This window comes from Microplitis demolitor, chromosome 5, assembly GCF_026212275.2.
Source record: "Microplitis demolitor isolate Queensland-Clemson2020A chromosome 5, iyMicDemo2.1a, whole genome shotgun sequence".
In the NCBI taxonomy this organism is placed as follows: Eukaryota; Metazoa; Arthropoda; class Insecta; order Hymenoptera; family Braconidae; genus Microplitis; species Microplitis demolitor.
In genome coordinates, this window is record NC_068549.1 from 12298668 (window position 1) to 12316689 (window position 18022).

Genomic DNA, 18022 nt, shown 5'->3' on the forward strand with positions numbered 1-18022 from the left:
CTGACCACGTGTCAATTTATACGTGAATAAAATAACTGTGAGTTTGCATTCGCTATCGCGTATTATTTTCTAGTCGCATTCGCTTGTACATAAGTTCTCATAATTTTTAAGGTTTAAATAAATGTAAATAAGTCTATGATTTATTTTGTGATAAAATCTGTGTAATTTTTAATTGTTTAAGTAACCTCGCCTAAACCAGATCCAATTAGTTTATTCGCTCATTCTACATATACCCATATATGTTTAATCATGGACATACGTGACCATATATAGTCATATAGAACCATATATGGTCATACATGGCCTTGTATGGTTCATATATGGCCATGCGTGACTGTATTAAAAAAGTTTGTATGCCCATGTATCGCCATCTATGCCCCGGGTCGAAAAATTTGATCCGTTTCTAATCAACTAAAAATTTTAAGTTATTTTTTATTCATTTTTATTTTTTATTTATATTTAATTAATATGTGAATTTTAATCTAGTTTTGCCCTTACTATTCCTTATTTAGACTATTTTCAGACTTATTTTCAATAATTTTTAGTCTGTTTTTGTTCTTATCTAGATCAAAATCGGCTTTTTTCTGTCAATTATTTTCAGGCTGTTTTTATTCTAATCTAGATCAAAATCCGACTCTTTCTGTTTATTATTTTTAGTCTGATTTCGATCTATATTTGATTAAAAACATTAAAATTTTTTTTTATAATTATAATGATAAATAATAAAAACAAAAAAGTAATGAAAGTTTCATATTTTATTACACATTGATATAAAATAATATTTACGTTATCAAAATAAAAATACTGTTTATAAACGGTTTTTTTTTTAGTTCAAGTGTTTTACTGGTCGTTTTCAGTTTTTCAACAGTAAAATAATTTCAATTTTAGGGTTACAATGTGCACAAAACAAACTTATGTTATGCCCACTAAAAGCTGTTAGTTTGCAGAGATTTTTCAGTTATTATCTGAAATTTTGACTGTAAAAAGACATATAAAAATATCAAAACTGATTACTAAATACTCCTTGAGTAAACTATTATTAAACTGTCATACAACTACCTTAGAATCATATGTCTATGGTAATACAACTCAAGTTCTGATCTTACCAACCAAGTTAAAACCATAAAAAAAATCTCCGGAAACTGAAATTTGATAGCCTGAACTCAGCAAAATCAAAAATTCAACTATTTTTTTTTAATGGTCATAAAAAAATAATTTTTTGATTATTTTTTAGTAAGACTAAATTTTTCATCAAATTATCTTAGATAAATTTAATTTAAATCTAAGATTTTATATTAACAACAATTATTCATTTTTATAATTTCTTTATTTATAATTAACATGAAATCGTTTTGAAAAACATAATATATAAATATAACACTTTGACAAATGTATTATAAAAATTTTTACAGAATATTTAGTCAAGTAAAGCAATTACTAAAATAAAATACATTGTTTATTACTTAGTACAGACAAGTTATGTGAATATATAGTGTGGTCCAAAAAATTGATAGGTTTAATCGATTTCCCAGCAATTAGATAGTTTTATAGCACGAAGACCATAAATTGTAAATATTAGAACAACAGGATAAAAAAATTCATTATAGTTTACAAATTATATTTTTTCACTTAAGTTGAAGTTACAAATGTAGTTAGTGTTGTACATTGCTCGAATGCATTTAAGTTTTTCAATGAAAATACCACGAATGATTTCATCATTACATTCAAATTTAATAATACCTCGAATGACACCAAACCCAATATTTTTGTTGAAAATACCAGTATTATTGAATTTTGTTTTGCTAAAGACAGAAAGCTTGGAACGGCTATGAAAGCTTACTTGCTGCATTGATCGAAAATCAATTTTATTTACCAAAGCTTTTTTAAATTCCGTGAGAATGTTTATTTTATAGCCAAATTTTTTCAAAGCATTGTACTTCAATTTTTTCTTTTTCTTCTTTTTTTCGCGCCAAGACCTTTAAAATTATGATTACGATCAGTGTCATCGAATACTTTTCTGCGTTCAAAAATATTTTTAATAAATGTTTGAGTAATAGTGTTAATTGTATCATCATAACATACATTTTCAATAGATTTTTTCGTCATAAATCGAGAAGCAATTTGAATTTCTCTTCCATTCGGACTAGTTATTTCGCTCAAAATTTTATTATTAAAAGACTCAAATACTGATGCATTATAACACCATAATGGCCCCCAATTTGCAACTGTAGTAGGTATATGACGCAGCAAATGAACATTAAACGACATATTTTCGATGCCAAATAAAACTTAAAAATTAGAAACAAAATCTTCCAAGGGAGTTCGTGCTTTTTGTAACTAGCTAAATGATATTGAATCTGAATTGTATATGTATATAGCTTGACTAAATTTTGCTAAATGCTTTATATACTTTGGTTTTAAGATGTTTTCCAAGCATGGTAGACAGTAATCCAGCAACCAATTTCTCCATTCGGAAGCTTTCCACTGTTTTATGCTGTATATTGATCTTGGTCTTCGAGATATTCGGTTCGGTCGCTTCAAACTGACCAAAGGCTGATTGATACGTCGTAATTGACACGGATTTCCAATGTAATATGGTGTTTTCGGATCCCCAGCTAATAAAAGTAGGGAATATTGTCGTGTTACACCCAGAAAAACATTATGTAACGGTTCAACAACCATTCCATCTATACAGTCAAACAGTGGCAATAATGTCAAATTTGTTGGTCCTTTGACTCCTAAATACGGCGCTTGAGATTGAAAAGTCCTTACTCCCTGGGAGATAAGATCATCATGATTGCGGTGTTCAATAATTCGCTCAAAGGGATACACTTTTTTCTTAGCTAAACGACGCCCAGAAGCATATCAAAATGTGCAACCATATTCACCATTGAATTGTTTCATATTAAGAATCATAGGGCGGGCAACAGAATCTACGCTACATATTAAAACTGTAAATTTGCTAGCCCTCGCGGTTTTGATTCACCCTGGAAACACCCCAGAAACACGATGGAATCACGGTGGATCCACGACGGTTACACGGTGGGTTTTTTATCATGTTATCACCGTGATTCCACGGTGTACTCACCGTGATTCCACCTACACCGCGTAATCACCGTGGATACACTGTGGAATCTCGGTGAATACACCGTGGAATCAGGGTGGGTACACCGTGTTACCATCGTGGAAACACCATGTAACTACCGTGTATACACGGTGATAAAATGGCACAAACTCACCCTGTAACCACCCTGGATCTATCGTGATTCTACCGTGTTTCCACTCCCAGGGTGTTTCCAGGCTGATTTAAAACCGTCAGGGAGTATTTAAATTTACTCCATCAAAAGACCATGTAATACCAGTTTCATATAGTTCATTTAACTCGGTGATAACAGGATCTAACATTAGATTCATGTCAGGATGACTTTTTCCAAACTAAATTATACTATTATATACTATTATATTATTGGAGGTTTAATCTAATAAAAAATATATTGGAGTTATGTAAAAAACTACTCAATATGTGTTTTTACTATCAGTAAATTTTGTTATCATTGACATGATTGCTTACAATGTCTGCTGGTAAGGAGGAAAAAAAGAGATCATTTGGAAATGCTTTTAAATGTAAGTTATACAAGTTTTTTTTCCTGCGAAGAACAGAAAAACGCGAAACACCGTGCCGGTTTTGATTATTTTTCATTGTTGAAACTAAACATAATGTATAATGTTAGTTAAAAGTCACAAATATGGTTTATCAAGTATTTTTTGAACAAATTATCTGATAAAGTATACACACAAAGTCGTCTTTGATAATACAATAACTTCTTATAAAATGTTTATTTTTCAAATATTTGATTATTTAAAAAACATAAAAATTTTAGTTAAAACTACATACACTCATTAATTTTATTATTTTTTGGTAAATTAACTTGAAACACAATAATCACTGTATTTATAATTTATTTCCAATAATTGTAATTTTAAAATTTGATTCACTTTTTAAAAATTAATTTCACTGCTTTTACCATAAACAACTACTTTAATCGATTGAAAAATTTCAATATTTGAAGCAGTAATCGATTTCAAGGTAAATCGATTTCTTTCTGGATCACAATAATATTGAGTTATGTTTCTTTATTTCCAAAAGTATATCGGTGGTTATTATTTATACAAATTAAATGAAATAAGTGTGGATTGTAGACAAAAATAATTAACATTATAAACCCTACAAGTGAAAATTAAAAAAAAATTCATTGTTTACAAGTTTACAGTTGGTGATTAACTATTTATCTGCAGAGGTTAAAATTAGTGCTATTTGTTTACAAACATTGCGTGAAAATACTTTTAGTCAATTAAAAAAAATAGTCATGTCTTTAAAAAAAAAGAATTAAAGTTGTGACTCTGGAAAGTATTCATTTACCGATTCAGTGAGTATATTATAATTATTTTTATTTTTAAGCGATTAAATTATCATAAGATTTTGATGCACAAATTTTTTTGTTGATACTTTTTGTGATATCAAAACATTTTAAAATATCAAATATTGCAAATATTAAATGATTTAATTCTTGAAGAAATCATGGGAAACACAAATAAGTAGATCCTTTGGTTATGACATCCTGATTATATTATTCCATTTTTAAAGACAAAAAAAAGTTGAGTAAGAAAAAAAGAACAATCAGATGAAAGCTGATCCTATTTTATTATTATTGAATAGCAACGGAATTTGTAAACATTTTGCTGATTAAATCTAAAAAAATTGATTACTATTAAAATTATTTAATAACTTAAACTTCAAGAATTAGAACATAGTTTTATTTCTTTACTCGATTAACTTGTGTAATCAATATATTTATATTTATCTATTTTTGAGTGTATTAATAGCAATAGATTTCGCTATCATTCAAGCGGCATCAGGAGGTAAGAAGGTCATCCAGCTCCAAAACATCTTGCTGAGCGATGATGATAACAAATACACAATCCGTGGAAAAAAGGATTTAATTAAACAAGCTGATTATGGCCGGAGTAAAACTCTCCGTGTTTCAATCAACAAGAAATTAATAGCCTGTACTGTTATGGAAATAAGTGGTACGTTTCTTTTCATATTTATTTTAACGATTTATACTTTTTCATCAAGACTATATAATCATAATTTTATTTTCATAAAACTTCAATGCAGCAACTTCATTTTTTTTTGTCCAATTGATATATTGAAGATGACGAAGGTTATTTGTCAAGCAAAATAAAAAGTCCAACGCTTGGCCGTGGAAAAAGATTGAAACCAGTTAAGAGGCTCAACTTCTCGCCTGGAATGACGAAAGCTACTACAGTACCATCAAGAAAGGTTCTTTCAAATCAAGAAACGAACCAGGCTAATGCTCAAGAGGTAGTAATTTCCTTATCTGTTTATAATTACAATTTTTTATTAACGTTCTTGAATTTGTTATTGTAAAATACTCTGTTATGTCCGCCGGTTAAATTTAAATTAATCATCAGGGATTTCTCCCTTTGGTAGCGATAGAAAAATTTAGACGAGCGATTTGGAGGTTGTAGACAACATTAAAGAATACGAGGAAGAGATATCTTCCTATAATTTATTATTTATGGTGGATCTTTTGAAAAGTAAGAACCCAAAACGTCTCTGAAGAGACTGGTAATCTTGTGTTGAACCTGTTATCTTATGAAAGAATAGAATGTAAATCTTTCACCTACCTTTCGATGTTTCTTTCTTTCTAGTCACGGCAGGTTAGATCCCTCCAGAACGTTGCAGCTCACTCAGCTTCCTCCTGTAGGTTCTGGTTGGATGGACGCGGCTGGGGTAGTAGGATGTAAACTTATGTGCTACTCTCGAATGAAACTCGGAAGGCTGAACTTATGATTTTTGACTTTTTATTACTGATTTAGTTACAATTCACTTGTACACTGGATCCTTTTCACAATTTTTAAACAATTGATATTTTTGGAATATTTATTATTCACGGATATTTATATAAGCTACCGTCTTATCTCGAGACGCATTCAGCTGATGCTCAGTGCAATTTGTAAGTAGGAATATACAGTGCGAAAGTAACAGTGAATAACCATGTACGTTACTCGTCATCATTACCGGGGTTTTTCGACCTGGTTTCAGCTGGTGAGGTACCAATTCGGGTTTAATGTAAGTAATGTTTACTTCCATTTATTATTAAGTCGTTAAAAAACGAACAAATTTTTTTTTTTTTTTTTTAATTTCAGACGTTACTGGAAATTGGAATCCCCGTGGATGTTTTCACGAGGCCAATTAATCCGTTGTTGGGGATGAGATTACTCCTCGACAAGGACATCGTGGGGGTTCTCTCTCCCAAGCTCGAGGTGGTCGAGCATTACTGTCGAGCCTCCTGGCCCTCTACGCCTCCTCAAGTTCAGTTGGAGGCGCCTAACATCGGCGAAATCTGGGTCTTGGCTACAAATTTGATTGAAATGGCTGAGGATCGAATGAGGTAGGAAGACAAGCCAAAAATTTTATTAGAAGGTTTTTTTTTTTTAAATTTTGTTAATCTTTCTTCCCCCTTTTTTTTTCAGAGCTGACCTACCGAGGGCCCTTGAGGAGGACTAATCATCACCAACAGTGGTTTTTGATCCTACCATTTTTTTTCAAAATTATAAATTAATATATTATTCAAATATTTTATATTCTTATTATATTAAATAAATAATAAATATACATTGTTTTTTTGAAGAATTTATTAGTTTTTTTTATCCTTTCAAAATACTTTCCTTTATAATTAGTTTAGTTTTTAGAATTTTAATTTAATTGTAATATTAAGATAATATTTAGTTTTTCTTTCTCTCTTTTTTAACTTTCCGCTTAGAAAATCGATGATTTTCAAAAATTTCGGGAAGTTATTGTTTAATGATGTCCGAGTGTCTGTATGTATGTGTGTGTGTGTATGTGTGTGTGTGTATGTATGTAAACTCTTTGTAACTTTTGAACTAATGAACCAATTTGGATGGTTAAGGTGGCAATCGAAAGAGCTTGTTGGCCATTAACTTTCCTAAAAATTTCAGATTATTTAATCGGATAGACTCGAAAATATTTGCAAATTACGAAAAAAAAAAAAATTTTTTTTTTAGTTTTTTATTGATTTCTCAAAAACGACTTATACGATCGACTTCAAATCTAATCAGCTCTAGTACTTGATAAAACGCGTTGATTGCCACCTCAAACATCAAAATCGGATAATTCGTTCGAGAGTTATCGCGGGAGAAAGAAATGGTGAAAAACGGTTTTTTCTAAATATTTTCGAAACGACTGACGCGATCGATTTCAAATTTTAATCAGCTCTAGAATTCAATGAAACGCGCCGATTGCCATGTCAACTATCAAAATTGATTGATTAGTTCAAAAGATATCGGCGTTGAAAAGTTAAAAAAATAACATTTTATGTTATTTTTTCCGGATAAATCATAATATAACGTACTAAAATGTGCCTGATATCATACCAACTCATCTTTTTTATGGTTTCTTTTGATCATATAATGTCATCGAACTTGGTCTTAGTTTAAATTATATTATCAACAAAAAAATCGATAAAACGTAGTTTTTAATATTTTTATCGGATATTTCATATTTTATTGTATCTTACATGAGTCAAAACTCATTTAAATCTTGATTTTGATCCCTGAGGATCCATTCTGTAGCACCACCGTCACCCCCGCTGGGTGCCGATGGTCGTGTTCCTACGCTATTGGAAGTAAATGGTTCTGGCTTTTTGTTTTTTTTTTTTTTTTGAAAAATGATTTACTTATAATGAGAGAAGGAAGTTTTCTTGTATATTTTGTTAATTTATGGGTTTCAGTACATCGTGGTCAACTTACACTTGCATTTTACTGATAATGCCGAGGTTCGTGACAGTTATTTGTTGGAAATTTTGAGAAATTTTCGTGACATTCGAGAAAACAGGAATAATTTGCGATTATTGAATTCAAATTTAAAAATTCCTCTATCGCCTGGCTGTTTAAAAGGCGTCAATGATTGTAAATTTTGAAGAATAAATTTTGAATGGATTTCCAAAATGTTGTAATTTTATTTTGTTATTTCTTAAGAGTTTCCTCATTATATTTTATTCTTTAAGTTTTACTTCTTCTACTGTAAAAACTCTCTCGAGGCTAGCGTGTATTATTACTGCTGACTAGCCATTTATGCGCAAAGTCAGGCATTCAGTCATCTGGTTTGAAACTAACATAATGTGCATGTCTTTTGGTCGAAAGTACGACCTTGGGGATTCCATTTATTATTTTGTAAGAACCTATGCCGAATTCACTTATATTCGGAGGTTTTTTGCAATCTGAGATCCCAGGATTCATATTTGTGAATGTCATTACTCGTGTGGTGTACGCAATAATCTGTTACACGTAAGTGTTCAAGTGTTAAGTCGAGGTTAATTGTGTTTATAACGTTATTATTCCTATTTGTTTGTCCAGTATTATTTAAGCCGTGGTTCTCTGTCCTACTGTTCTGACCGATAAAAGCGTGAGCTTTTCCTGGTCTGGAGTAAACATCTTTGGAGGGAAAAGGACAAAGATTTAGATGATTGGATGGAAGATTGAATACCGACCTCTTGGTTCTTTAAGGAGGATGGAAAAGATGAGCCAGAGGGGGAAAAATTCGAGGGATTGGACTAAAATGATGCAATTTGGTCACTACTAGCGTTTGCTGGGTGACCGAGGAGATGTTATCACTCTTGAGTCACTTTTAGCTGTCAATTTTCTCTTTTTAATAAAGAGGAAATGAGCTTGAAGGTCGTTTGTTCCTTCTTCTAACCCAGAACTTACCCATCCTATTAAATAACCGTATACAATCTCGAATATGAAAACTATGCGAGTGAAATCGGAAAGAAAAAGCGGTTTTTATGTCATTTTTTCTACTAAATATTATTATTACTATTATTATTATTATTATTATTATTATTATCATTATTATTATTATTATTATTATTATTATCATTATTATTATTATTATTATTATTATTATTATTATTATTATTATTATTGTTGTTGTTGTTGTTGTTGTTGTTGTTGTTGTTGTTGTTGTTGTTGTTGTTGTTGTTGTTGTTGTTGTTGTTGTTGTTGTTGTTGTTGTTGTTGTTGTTGTTGTTGTTGTTGTTGTTGTTGTTGTTGTTGTTGTTGTTGTTGTTGTTGTTGTTGTTGTTGTTGTTGTTGTTGTTGTTGTTGTTGTTGTTGTTGTTGTTGTTGTTGTTGTTGTTGTTGTTGTTGTTGTTGTTGTTGTTGTTGTTGTTGTTGTTGTTGTTGTTGTTGTTGTTGTTGTTGTTGTTGTTGTTGTTGTTGTTGTTGTTGTTGTTGTTGTTGTTGTTGTTGTTGTTGTTGTTGTTGTTGTTGTTGTTGTTGTTGTTGTTGTTGTTGTTGTTGTTGTTGTTGTTGTTGTTGTTGTTGTTGTTGTTGTTGTTGTTGTTGTTGTTGTTGTTGTTGTTGTTGTTGTTGTTGTTGTTGTTGTTGTTGTTGTTGTTGTTGTTGTTGTTGTTGTTGTTGTTGTTGTTGTTGTTGTTGTTGTTGTTGTTGTTGTTGTTGTTGTTGTTGTTGTTGTTGTTGTTGTTGTTGTTGTTGTTGTTGTTGTTGTTGTTGTTGTTGTTGTTGTTGTTGTTGTTGTTGTTGTTGTTGTTGTTGTTGTTGTTGTTGTTGTTGTTGTTGTTGTTGTTGTTGTTGTTGTTGTTGTTGTTGTTGTTGTTGTTGTTGTTGTTGTTGTTGTTGTTGTTGTTGTTGTTGTTGTTGTTGTTGTTGTTGTTGTTGTTGTTGTTGTTGTTGTTGTTGTTGTTGTTGTTGTTGTTGTTGTTGTTGTTGTTGTTGTTGTTGTTGTTGTTGTTGTTGTTGTTGTTGTTGTTGTTGTTGTTGTTGTTGTTGTTGTTGTTGTTGTTGTTGTTGTTGTTGTTGTTGTTGTTGTTGTTGTTGTTGTTGTTGTTGTTGTTGTTGTTGTTGTTGTTGTTGTTGTTGTTGTTGTTGTTGTTGTTGTTGTTGTTGTTGTTGTTGTTGTTGTTGTTGTTGTTGTTGTTGTTGTTGTTGTTGTTGTTGTTGTTGTTGTTGTTGTTGTTGTTGTTGTTGTTGTTGTTGTTGTTGTTGTTGTTGTTATTATTATTATTATTATTATTATTATTAGTATTATTATTATTAGTATTATTAGTATTATTATTATTAGTATTATTATTATTATTATTATTAGTATTATTATTATTAGTATTATTAGTATTATTATTATTATTATTATTATTATTATTATTATTATTATTATTATTATTATTATTATTATTATTATTATTATTATTATTATTATTATTATTATTATTATTATTATTATTATTATTATTATTATTATTATTATTATTATTATTATTATTATTATTATTATTATTATTATTATTATTATTATTATTATTATTATTATTATTATTATTATTATTATTATTATTATTATTATTATTATTATTATTATTATTATTATTATTATTATTATTATTATTATTATTATTATTATTATTATTATTATTATTATTATTATTATTATTATTATTATTATTGTTATTATTATTATTATTATTTTATGGCGCCATTCGCTTGGTAAGTTAATTAAAATTTTTAGGAACATTTGACCATTATGAGGTGAGTACATCCTGATGTTTGTTGTCAAAAGAAATTGCATTGCATTGTCTTGATATAATTTGTTGATCTCCTTGGTGATATGTTCTTTGTCTTCGTAGTCCATGGTTCCAAACAGTTCTCGGGCAATTGTGCCGACAAACCCGAACCATGGAGCTTTTTGATTACGGTCAAACGGCGGAGTTTTAAATGTTGTTTATTCAAGGAGCTGGTCCCAGCGGTTTTTAGCTTGGTTTATTAAGGCTCGCATTTCAGTTATCAGGTCCATCTTCAGGTAGTGCATGCAGGACTCAGAGCCGATAATTTTGATACAGCCTAGCATGGTTGAGTGAAGATAGTCCCACTCAAAGGAATACATATCGACCAATCCTCGGACGTTAATGGAAGAAATGATGCACCAGTTTTCTTCTACCAGGTAAATCTTTTTAAACGGATGATACAGTAGACCCGGGTTGTGTGCCAGTGGCTGGATGGTCAGGTCGTCCCTGGATTGACTTCCTTCAATGATGATGATCAGGAATATCAATAATTGTCTCATGATGGTTAGAGATTCGAGGATCTGAAACATAGAACTTTATAAAGGTTTAGCCTTATGGTCGAAAGCAAGTTTAGCTTTATTAGGGTTTACCAATTTGCGGTTCCCTTTGTCGTTCAGGTAGATCAGACTCCCAAATTCGTTAATTTCGACGATTTCATAGGGTCCGGTATAATAAACATCGAGTTTATTTTTCCGTGGTTCCTTTAGAACATAAATGTATAATAATAATAATAATGGCGTGTATGTGTCGATCGTAACGAACTTTGGCATCTTGTTTTGCCTTATTGAGACAATCGGCAGCGATTTCTCTGACTTCTGACAGTCTTCCCATAGGATCGGCGAGGTAGTCAGAATAAGTTTCGATTCTGGAATAATCGGGGAATTGGGTTGGAAATTTGGTTGAAGTATGTACATTGGTATCGTAACTCAACGCTGCAAGACTCACGTATCGATCCCAGTCCTGATACTTATCCGAGATTACTCTTAAGAAATCTATCAACGGTTGATAGCTCCTTTCTAAAGAACCATTTGATTGGGGGTAATAACCCGAAAACGTTAATTTTTAGATTTTTGAAGCTTTCGCAAGTTGTTGTATTATTTTAGAGGTAAATGAAGTACCTTTCTCTGAGAGGATAACTCGCGGAAACCCATAATAGCACATATAACGATCCACAAGGGCTTCTGCCACTGTTGTCAATCGGATATCAGGTATCGGGATTGCTGTTACGGCTTTCGAAAAATTATCCTGAATAGTCAAGATGTGGACATTCCCACTCCTAGTCATAGGAAGTGGTCCAACAGTATCAATAGAGATTTTCTCGAAGGGTTCGAAGGGAGTATCGGTTATCATCATTAGTTGTTTTATTTTGATTCGGGTGAGTTTATTCTTCTGACAGATTTCGCATTTCCGGATGAATCTATAGATTCTTTTCTTCATGTCTGGCCAATAGAATCTCTCCCGAATTCACCAATAAGTTTTCACGACACGGTAACTCTTCGGTAGGAACTTCTATATTTCCTTCGCAAAGGGTTACCTCGATATGACAGTCGTCCAATTCTTGTATAAGATAAGGTTTAATGTTTAAATTTTGTGATTGATACATCACCCATTTTTGGTTTAGCTGTCTTCAGGTCTTCCTGATTGATGAAAGTGAGATTTCTTTACAATTGTGAAACTTGTTTCACCAACTCACAACCCAGAGACAGGAAATGTACCATATGGTCTCTCGCATCGGTAATTCTATCTCGACTGTCCTTGAATTTGATTCGATTTTCAGGTAATTTCCGAGGTCTATCAGACTCAGAGCTCGAGGAAGACGAAACTTCCGGTGGTGAATAGCGTTGATCACTTAAATCCTCCGCTATATCTGAGGAAGGAGGATCAAATACGTACCACGAAGCTTGATTCGGAATTTTAAGAGGTAAATCAACATTCATCTCCGGCTCATCCCCCAGATGTTTGTCAACTACTTCCGGTTGAGTCGTGTGGAGAGGGCCAGATTCATTTACCTGAGCATTTCCGTCGTCTTGTTCTCGATGTACTTCCACTTAAATCACTGTGGCTCCATCAGATTGGCTGGCATCTGATTAGTCTGATTGAGAAGATCTCTCCGCTATGATTATACGATCATTTGCAGAGTCTCGATTTGGTGAACTGGGCTGCTGATTCTCGTTCAGCAAGGTCTTTTCTTGTCCTAGATTTTTACTTGTGGATGTCACTTTGCGTTAGGACGTTTCCACGTCTGCCATACTGGATGAAGCTGCAGGTACGTCTTCGACGTTCAGAATTTAGCAAGTGGAAGGCCTCGCGATGACTGCAGATGTATTGTCATCAGAATTTTCGGTGTCCTTCCAATAAAAGCTTTTTGTATGATCGTCGTAGTCAAGTTCTTTGCAATCTGCTTGCGCAGCTTTCAGCACCGTGTTCTTCCACATAGTAGTCGAAGGATTTCTACCTGCGGTGAGATATTTCTCTCGAATCTCGTTAGCTCGCGGTGTCTGTGGAGTTGCAGGGGTTATTTCCACTTGGAATTCCAGCTCAGAGCAGCTGACTTCACTTGAATCTTCATTTTCTTCTATATCTTGATTTTCACGAAGGAATTCTTCTTCTCCTTCTTCGTCAGACTCATCCGAGTCGTCAGATTCGTCCTGTTCGTCTGATAAGTAGCCCCGTTCAAGATATTTTCTGACTTCCTTGACTTCTTGAGGGCTGACTACAGGCAGTGGATTGTAATAATCATCTGGACGAACAGTACGATCTGCTTCTTCATCTGAAACGTTAATTACTCGTTTTCCTAGGACTTTACTGATGCGTTTAAATGATTTTCTCAAATCTTCGCGCATTTGCTGTCAATTTATCGCTTCAGGAGAATTTTCATCCCCTTGATCGCTGGAACTTTTCTCCAATTCGTTGAGCAGATATTCTTCATTCATGAGTCGGACTGCTTCTTTTTCCTCCTCATCTGTTTCTTCTGGTTCTCGTCCGGGCTCTGGCCCAATCTCCACTTCCGAGTTGGCTGGAGCCTGATGTGCTGAGGGTGGCCCTGGTTGATTTACTTCAAAAACGTGATCTTCGATACTTTTTGAGACGTCAGGTTCGGTCTTACTTATTTCACAATAGTTTACTTTTTTCCGGTTTTGTGTCAGTTCCGTAGCCCGTCTCATTCGTAACTGGGATGCAATTGTGTCACGAGGTTGTGAAGCGCTGTTGATCCGAGATTTGTTTTTACTTCTAGGTTCTCTTCCTCGTTTTGCAGATGCTATGGCTCCTTCGTCTGGACAAGAAGTTTTCTTGAGTGGTAGCATCACTGCATCCTCGCCCGATTTTTGGTTTGAAGTCATTTCCTCTGGAGGTTTACCTTCAGGGTTGTAGGACAACCCTTCGGCATATTGTTCTGAGATTTTATGTCGAACGATAACCGAAAATTTTTATTCGCTTAATTTAGATCTCCACTTAATTTGTCGTTTGGTGACAGTTTGGCTGTTTTTCAATCAAGACATACAAGGGCTGCTTTTACACAAGGTGAAAGGCTTACCATAAAGGTAAGGCCGAAATTGTTGTACTGCGTACAAAACTGCCAAGCACTCTTTTTCATTGTGTGTATATCTTGTCTCAGTCTCTTGCAAGACTCTAGACGTACAGGAAACAATTTTCTCAATATTTCCATCGGGGTTTCCAGGCGTACGATCTTCGTTTTCCAGTTCCTGGCTCCAGATGCCTGAAATACTGACATCGGAGGGACTGGTTGCTAATATGAAAGGTCGATTGAAGTTTGGACAGGCAAGAAATGAGTTTTCGCATAAAGATTTCTTAATATCCTCGGAAGCCATTTGCGAATCAACCGACCAGACAAACGGTTTAGTTTTTTTGGTAAGGTCCGTGATCGGTTTTGCTCTTTCAGCGAAGTTTTCAATGAATCGTCTGTAGTAGTTTGCTAATCCCATAAATTTTCGAGCTTCTGTATGATTACAGGGGTGCGAAGCGTTTTTAAGGGATGAGATTTGCTTTGGGTTGGGTGAAGAGTTAGCCCAGCCTCTCGAAGGCGGTTGAAGAGCCTTTGGACCCGTACCTTATGTTCTTCAAGCGACGATGCATAACTTACGAAGTCGTCGGGATAGATGAATAGTTCTGTACCTTTTAAACCACTCAATGTGGAATCCATCATACGGTAAAAATTGCTGGAGCACACTCAAGCCCAAAAGGCATACAGCAATATTCCCAATGACCGTCAGGGGTGGAAAACGCCGTTTTTCCAGCGTCTCTGGGGTCCATTGGTACTTGGTGGAACCCACTGGCAAGGTCAAATACACTGAAGTACTTGGCCCCACCGAGTTGGTCTAAAATATCGATTATGAGTGGGAGAGGGTAAGCATTCCCAATGGTTATCTTATTCAGATTTCGAAAATCGATAACCATTCTCCACTTTCTGGAATCGGATTTTTGAACCCAAAACCTTTAATTCTACAGTACCAATTGTTTCCATGGACGGCCTATCCAAACCACGAAGTACCATCGTGTCACCAAAATCTACTCTAATTTCGGGTTTAAGAGCAGACGAATTTATCAAGCACATATCCCCCCCTGTATCTATGAGAAAGCATTGTAATTCTCCATGAAGCGAATTACATGAGTCAAAAATTTTTGGCCCTGTCCCTAGGGACAGGATATATCTCACATCAAGGTCGTTGTCCAGTGAAAAAGGAATAGGACAAGTAGGTCGATTTTTGAGGACCAGCGTATTCCAATGAAAGGAAATGCCAGCTTGTTTTTTGATGAAAAATTCATTTCCAAGGATGCCCAGATAACCACCTGGTGGTCTAGGTACAACCTGGAAACAAACATCTACGTCAAAGATCTTGAGGGTCACAGTTCCAATTATTGGCATACTGCTGGCCGCTATGCCGCCCACCACACCGCCATTTTCAGGGTAAAAGGTGGTATCATCCCCCAGAGCATCGATGGAAAGGAGATTCAGGTCAGAACTTGTATCCAACAAAACTTCGCATCCGTTCTGGAAGAGGTCTGGAGATGTGATCCAGACTCGTGGACCTTTACCGATGACTAGTGTAAGGGTTTTGGACGTTGAAGGATTCTGAACTCCTTCACCGTCTGAGTTTTCTGATGAAGATTCGTAGGTCGGCGAGACTCTCGGGGCATACTTGCAGTCGCCTCAGTCAATCAAGCGCCCGTTGAGTTTAAATGTTCGTCATTGTCTTTTGAAGAGACAGATTTACTTGCCTGGCGATGAGGGCAGAAGAGACAGTTACAGCAAGGAGCTTCTAGTTTCAGATATTTAAGTTTTTCTGCGTCAATGGCTGCAGAGTCGAAAATCACAACCTTTTTCTTCGTTGAAGAAGGTTCTTCTGTTCGTGAACCTGATCCTGTTGAACCTAATCCTGTTAAACCTAATACTGTTGAACCCAATCCTGTTAAATCTTTTCATGATGAATCTGGTACTTCTACGCCTATTCCAAGCATTGGATTACCAGCAGATAATGCTTTATCTAGTGGAATATCGGGAAATTCGAATCAACAGGCGAAAAATGTAAGTTGCAAGAGAATTATCATAGAATTAAGTTTCTCATAAAGTATGATAGTCGTAACTTTCTTTGTTTATTCTACAACTGCATTTATTTTGAGAATATTCTATTCTTTAAAGTAACTTAATTATAATAAATCATTTCGTATGCATAATTATATTATTAGAATTAATGAAATTCATAATCTATTATAAATTTTCTATATATAATGCTAGAATATGAATTAAATAATAATAATTTTTATTAGGATATTATAATTGAAGAGAATTTAAACGGGGAAGATGTAGCGGTCAATAATGCGAAATTGATGAAACAACTTGAAAAATTGCGACGAGAAAATAACCTACTTCTCCAAAAATCAAGAAACCTGAAACGTCAAGCACAGATGACGCGAGCGAACCATTCAGAGCAACGAAAACTTGATCAACAGCAAAATGACCCACGACAAAATGAAAAAAATGCAGAAAAAGATGCCCAAGATTTTCCTCGTGTTGATGAAAATTACCAGGTGAAGTTGGAAATACAATTTATATTATTAAATAAATTTCGCTGACGCAACTAGTTAGCTATTTATGATAGATCCTATACTATAGGTATCAATAATCATAAAATCCCTATAAATAATAGTCGTAAGATTTTATTTTGTAAATAGTCTGGTAAAATTTAGTACATTTTTTCACTAATCATATTGAATTTATTGATTACTTCAGTAATCAATATATCAATCAATATATTAATCAATATAATAATTTATTATTATCAATTTTTTTTTAATATTTCACATTTTTACTATACTCAATTTATTTTTGACGTTGGCAATTTGACTATTAATTTTTTCTGTTTAGAAATTTATATTTATTTAATAACGATTGCCAGAAATTCAATATCATTGCAAATCAAGTTCTTTTTATTTTCAATAGTCAGTTAAGATAAAATGGAGGATTTTCAAACTTGATGATTTGAATGAGGAATTAACGACAAACAAATCTGATTAAAGGATAATAAACTAACAGAAAACTGGTATTAATATTTTTTTTGTTCTCTAGATCTCAGTACTGGATGGGATAGCGATTGACTATGAAGCTTACTTAAAAGCTGCACAGGCCAAAACAATGCGGCGATGAGCAAATTTGATTATCGACGCTTTATGGCCTGTGAAACAGCAAGTTATAAGATATGTAAGTGACCAACTTTACGAAGGCCAAAAAAAAGTTACTCCGAAAGAATACAATATCATCACAAGTAAATATAGACTTAATATTTTCTGATGAATAAGCTAATTTAAAACAAATGATATAGTTTATTAAAATTCTGTTACTTCCCTATCAATATGATTATTTTAAATTAAAAAAAATAGTTATGTACATATTAATTTCTGAATTTTTTAAATAGTTTTCAAACAGCAATATCGTAATAAAAAGAAGTCATAAAGGAATAGAAATATCCGTTTTCATATTATACATCTTTCAGCTAAATATTTTTCCAGTCTAAGGATCTTATAGTATATTTTTATATTTGATATCATAAAAAATAGATTATTTTAGATTCTTTATCAATTTTTTCGTTCAGATACTTGGCTTCGAAAAAAAGTTAATACTTTTTATAGCTAATAATTAAATAATTCGAAATAAACTACAAATAATCTTTGCTATCTGTTTATTAGTAAGTAAAAGAGTTAATTTTTCGAAATTAAGCTATACAATTAAATATTTCAGCAATTCTCAAAATTTACAAGATCAAATCGTTTGGTTTTCTATTTAAGTATAGCTATATTTTATTAACTCGTGAATTGTAAAA

At 33.0% G+C, this 18022-nt stretch overlaps 1 protein-coding gene and 1 pseudogene across 1 annotated transcript in view; both read right to left on the reverse strand.

The window, feature by feature from the left end:
- Positions 1-18022, reverse strand: part of LOC103578002 (synapsin) — a 426902-nt gene that overhangs the window by 281893 nt on the left and 126987 nt on the right. The gene's annotated exons all lie outside the window — the stretch shown is intronic.
- LOC128667820 (putative uncharacterized protein DDB_G0286901) lies at positions 8931-10753 on the reverse strand (annotated as a pseudogene).